The sequence below is a fragment of the Strigops habroptila genome, chromosome 1 (genome assembly GCF_004027225.2).
Source record: "Strigops habroptila isolate Jane chromosome 1, bStrHab1.2.pri, whole genome shotgun sequence".
Lineage (NCBI taxonomy): Eukaryota > Metazoa > Chordata > Aves > Psittaciformes > Psittacidae > Strigops > Strigops habroptila.
The window spans coordinates 91,821,742-91,827,862 of record NC_044277.2 but is presented as its reverse complement, the minus strand read 5'-3'; positions in this window follow the sequence as shown (position 1 = coordinate 91,827,862).

Here is a 6,121-nt window from a genome sequence, read left to right as displayed (position 1 = left end):
TTTGAAAACTGGTTTTTCTTTCCCTGCTTCTCGTCTTTGACAAAAGAGATGCAGGCATAAGCTTAGAAGTCAGCAGGTACATCTGCCTGTCTGTCAAGTGATCTGAATCCCACTTCTCATTACGCAGACTTTCAGTACAGTGATGCTGTAGGAAATGATAGATTATGCCAATTAGGGCGATTAAATAGCTCCATATTCCTCTAGTAAAATCTTTCCTTCTTCCCTTAACTCTCTCTCCTTATGGCTAATTCTTACTTTTCCATCTTGCTGGTTTGTCTGAAAACCAGCTTTGATGCTGAAGTATATCCGTCAGGTTTCAGACAGTGGAAAGAAAAGTCTGAAGACATCTTCCTTACCCATGCTGGTAAGCTTTCTCCTATGACTTCTCCTTTTTACAGTGCAAGACTGCATAACCAGTTCCTAAAGATATTAAGACTCATACCACTTCTCTTTCACACGCTCTTAAGACTTCTCTCTCTTTTGTTCCCTCTGTTCTTCAGAGCCTCCACTAACTTTCCTGTTGCGTGCATGCTATTATTCTCAATATTCACAACATATAGTAATTTCCTTGGCTCATCTCTCACCAAGACTAATACCACAACTCACATACAGCAACTGTTTCCAAGCCTCTTTTCTACTGTCTTGCATTTCTGACATTCTGCTATCTACTCTCATTGCTCCCATGACTTCTGCTGCCTTAAATGATGTTGTCTTTATTTATATCTTCACTGATCCCCGTCTCTTACTTTTGTCATCTCTCTGCCAACTTTATCTTTCCTCTCAACACTTTTCCTCCTTGGCTTTCACAACTCCATCCTCACTTCTCCCTTTTGACAGCTGAGGCTTTCTTTTCCATTCCCATTCGGCATGGAAATCTCAGCAGGTTTTCTTTCTTCTGTCTCTCTGTGTGGATCAGTACCCAGTCACGTTGGCAGCATTCTGCATCAGTGACGTGTGCATTTATCTTGGTCTCTTCATCCATCCAGTTCTACATTTTAGCCACTATGACTACTTGGGGAAGTGTCTTTGCCAATTCGACTTTCACACGTGGCTGCTGATGAATTTCTGAGGAGCCCCCTGAAGTGCTACTCCAATCCCTCTACTATATTTATAAGCATTGTCCTATCTTTTTTCCAACCATGTTGCTTGGACTAATCAAAACCAGCCCTAGCCCAAGGCAGCGGGACCATGTTCAAGCTTGCAGCCTTTTCTCTCAAAGTCACACTTCTCTCGTATGTCCACTCCCTTTTCATCTCCCCTCTATCCACATGGGAGATATCTGTAATTGCCCCTTCCCTGCTATTACAAACCAAAAGTCAATACAATTATTCCTGCCCATGTTCTCACCTGTTTAAATCCCTCCTCTGATTCCCTCTTTTACGATCATTCAACTTCTCATTTTCTTCCTCCTTCACAGTCACACCCTCTTCTGATCACTTTTACTTATCATGCCATGCGATTCTCTTGCTTTATCGGTGATGCAAACATTAATCCTTGTGAAATTTGTTGACACTCCTTGTTTCATACTTCTGCTTATTCTGCCTGAGTAGCTATAATACAAATCATAAAAGTTGGGCAAGTTATCTTTCCCCTCCACCCTGTCCCTTTCAGGTAAACTTGAAGAAACCAGAGAGGAAACTGGAGTTAACTCCTAATTTAGCCTAAAAGAAAGAAAGAAAAAAAAAAGCCCAACAATGATTACAGAACAATTTGATAAAACTGAAAAAAAAAAAAAAAAAAATAAAATTGGTTTTAATGTTGGTTCTGTGATTGTTTTTTGGTTTTTTTTTTGTTTTTTTTTTCCTCCCCACTGAGGGATTAAAAAGTACAGTGAGCAATTAAACAGAAGCTGATGAAAGTCAAGCAATCACACATATAGGGAAGAATCTATTAGCTGCCTGGGGAACACTGAAACAGATACTAAAATATTTCTCAGGACAATATGTGGGATAGAAATTGTGGTTACACTGCACTGAGGAAGGAAGAAAATGACCGAGGCTGACTTACCAGGCTAACAGCTTTTTTGCCCAGTCCAGCAATTCCATGGTCTGTTTGAATTTCTGTCTAGCACTTTCTAATTTAGGGCTTCATCCTCTGAACAGTGCTGTTGTATGTAGCTCTGTTAATGCCAATCTAAACAAAGTAATTTTGCAACTTTGGAGTCCTAGAGCCCAATAGTCTGCAGATGTAGCCCTGCCACCTCTACTATAAGCTGTATGAATGCTCATATTTGTAGGGGATAACCAGTCCAATAAAAACTCTAGTGACACTTCTGCCTGATACTCAAAGCAATGAGTAAGGCAGAATACAAGTTTGGATACATTTGAAGATGAGTTTTCTCTCCTTCAAATTTTTAAATCAATATCACCTCTGAATTCTGAGCAGAACAAGTGAGCTGTAAAACGTATCAATACACAGAATATCTGTGATAAAACATCACCTTGGGCACTGTGCTTTGTGCAGAGCACATAGGATGAATAATGGACATAACAGGAAAGAAGGAAACAAACCTATGCAAGGACAGGGGTGCAGCAGAGAAGGCTTGAGTTACAGTTGTATAATTATGTAGTTACTCAGTTTAACTGTCATGCATGGAGCTAGATCATAGAAACATACAATGGTTTGGGTTGGAAGGGACCTTAAAGACCATCTAGTTCCAACCCCCCTGCCATGGGCAGGGATACATCCCACTACACCACCAGGTTGCTCAAAGCCCCATCCAACCTTGACCACTTCCAGGGATGGGACAGCCACAACTTCTCTGGACAACCTGTTCCAGTGCCTCACCACTGTCATAGTGAAGCACTTCTTCCGTATATCTAATATAAATCTCCCCTCTTTCAGTTTAAAGCCATTCCCCCTTGTCCTATCTCTGCATGCCCTTGTAAAAAGTCCCCTTCCAGATTTCTTGTAGGTCCCTTTAGGTACTGGAAGGCTGCTGTAAGGTCTCCCTGAAGCCTTCTCTTCTCCAGGCTGAGCAGCCCCAACTCTCTCAGCCTGTCTCCAAAGGAGAGGTGCTGCAACCTCTGATCATCTTTGTGGCCTCCTCTGGACTCCTTCTAACAGGTCCACATACCTCTTGGGTGGGGGTGGCCCAGAGCTTTTGCTAACTTGTGATCTCTCTCTAGGCTCTGGGCACGTACTGCTGGCACTAGCATCAGACTGGTAGGAGTGGGAAGTTTTGAGGTTCCCCTCGCCCGGCAACTTTAGTTCAAAGCTCTTTTCACCAGCTTGGCAAGCCTATGACTGAAATGCTCTTTTCCTTCTCTGACAGGTAGGCCCCAGTAGAGCAAGTTTTCTCAAAGTCAGTCCCACAGTAGGTAGGTTGCTTTATGAGTGAGCATGCTTACTTGTCAAAATGACTGATCAGCCCACTGTAAACAAGAGCTTCTCTTGTGTACAGACAATAACAGGACACCTGAAACAAAAGTGTTGCATATGAAGGTTTTTCTAAAACTGGCCAGCAAAACTTCTCTTACCTGAGGGATTTTTCTCATCCTATTTTTACATGGAGAACTATGTATTGCTGCAACTACATCAATAAAACACCATGAATTCCCTATTAGGGAGGCTAAGCTGTATAAAAGGGACTTACACCAGCCTATTCCCATTGTATGTTATATCACTGTAACAGGATATATAATATTCACATTTTTCTACATATGAAATGCTGTACTTGGTGCTCAAAGATAAAACAGGGAAATCAAACACCGCCTCAGCGGGATCTGATAGCACGGCAATGCCTGCAGAGAGAAGAAAGCCATGCTTCCTGGAGAAGGGGGCTCCCAGCAGTGCAGAGAGGTTCCTCTGTACCAGGGGGCTCAAGCCCAGAGAAAGTGGGGTGGGAAGCAGGGGGGGCCCTGCTGTCCACCACTTCCTAGGCTTGAACCCAGGGGAAAAAGCAATCTCACCAAACACCAGTGGAGAAACTAAAAAGCTGCCTGGACATAAGGGATGACTGGAGAGGCTTGGCTGGAGAAAAGAGGCTGGTGGCGTAAAGGAGGCTAAAAGAAAAAGTAAGTATCTTCTGGATAGCTGTGGTGGTGGTGGGACCCAAGGCACGCCCTGGCAGCTGTATAGCTATTTTCATCATTAAAAGTAAATCCTAGCCTTCCCCTCCCCATTACATAGACCAAGGCAAAGTGACTCAGTCTCTCTCTAGAGGAGTAGACCTCAAAGCAAAACATAATTCCATTAACACAATAACCTAGGTTACTCATCCATGGTTTCTGCAGGCTCCTTCCACATCTCGTCCTCTCTGATGTGCCATTTATGTAGCCCCAGACTGCTTTACTCTAAATTAGGACTGCTGTCACAGCTATTCAAGACACTTCATCTCCCCAGAGTCTGCATTCCTGGATTAAAAATTGCTGCAAGCCAGGCTGTCTCCCCTTGTGAGCAAGGGGAAAGGTTTCAGCTTGTGCCATTCAAAAACCACTTTCTGATTTCTCCCTAGGCACGTGCCTTGCAGAAAAATGTACTTACTTGAACTGCACACGGAAGGGCCGGGAAGACTCTGAACCACTGTACTACATACAGTCATGTGTATTAATTGCTTAAATGAACATAAACCAAAAGCAAGTGATTTTAAGCACTTAAAATCTGAATTCCAGACAAGGCCCACCCTGGTTTTGACCCTCTTGATACTTTCGAATAACAATCCTAGCACAACTGTAAGCACCAGAAAGTTTGAATAAAAAGAAGGGGAAAAAAAGAGAGAGAAAGGATTACTTACAATTGATGAGGCAGGAGACAATATAAACCAGTTTGACTAGGTGTGACTGAGCAAACATTGACAGACTATAGCAAGTTACTGCAAAAATTGTGAGACAAATCCCATCCCCTTTGCCAGTGCTCTGGGCAAAGTGTTGCTTTTAGCAGCATCCCCTTGACTCAGCTTAAGACTTGGGTGAACACATTATTGGGATGCAGGCCTTGCCAGTGGGTGTATTTTAGCCTTCTAAACACATTTGAGATGTTTGTTTTGAAAATAAATCTAAGCTGCTAGATTGTAAGTGTACCAATGCATTAGGTTTGACCCAGTGTAAAGTTTCTTAGCAGTTAAGCTGGTGACTGGAGTTAATTTATTAGCCACTGTACGTGTGCCACAGAAGGTTTATTTTAGCCTTCAAACACATAAAGTCAAGGTGAACAAAATCAGAAAGTCTTAAAATTAGGCCCTTGTGTTCCTCCACCAGCCACACTCAACTGAATTAAAACAGTGTACCAGGTGCAAAAGACTGTTTTTCATCTCCTTTTTTGTCCAAGTACCTTGGAGTACTAATCCATATAATGTACAAAGAGGCTGTAAAAACTTCCTTCTAAAATTATAACAACAGAAGAAATTAGGTCAGCTATGAAAAAGTAGGTTGGATATAATCAAGTTATAGCACCCCTGGGACACAAAAGGTAGCACTTTTCACGTTTGCATTTCGTCAACTTACACAGCTTATTGCTGTGAGAGGAATTTAAGACAAATAACACTAAGACAGGATTTGCCAAAATGCTGGAAAACTGTTTGATCATTAATCGCATTTGCTAAGACTGTGATTAGGGTAATTGCTCCATACTTCTTTTCACAGACCAGTTGTCCATGGGGAGATCAGGAAGGACTATACCCTACCCCCACGAAGTGCAGCGCAGCTTAGTTTGCTCTTTCTGCCTTTTTTTTTTTCCCTGAAGCATCAAATATTTGCCCCTGAAAAGGCACAATGCTAATGGCTGGATACTGAGTAGTCGAGTAGTAGGATCTAAAAAAGTAATATCTATTTAATTGTAATTGTATCTCATTTTCTTTCTAAGTAAGTGACTAGTTACTTTTGGACTGAATTTTTGGAGTGGTTAGCAGTGGGAACATTCAGCTGGGGTTTGGATGGACTTCCATAAAAGCTGAGCTTTGGAAATGCCACCTAGTATTTGAAAACACTTCCTTTCCTTGGTGTGGCTAGCGGCAACAATAGCGTGCAAGGTCTCAGGTTGTGTTAGTGGCTGTGCCATGTATTAATGCTGCGCCCCAAGTCTGGCTCTAGCTTCCTTGTTTTATTACACAACTGCATAAAAAGGTTCTTGTCTAAATCTGAAGCAATATTTGAAAACTCTGTTCTAATTACTAGCACATGCA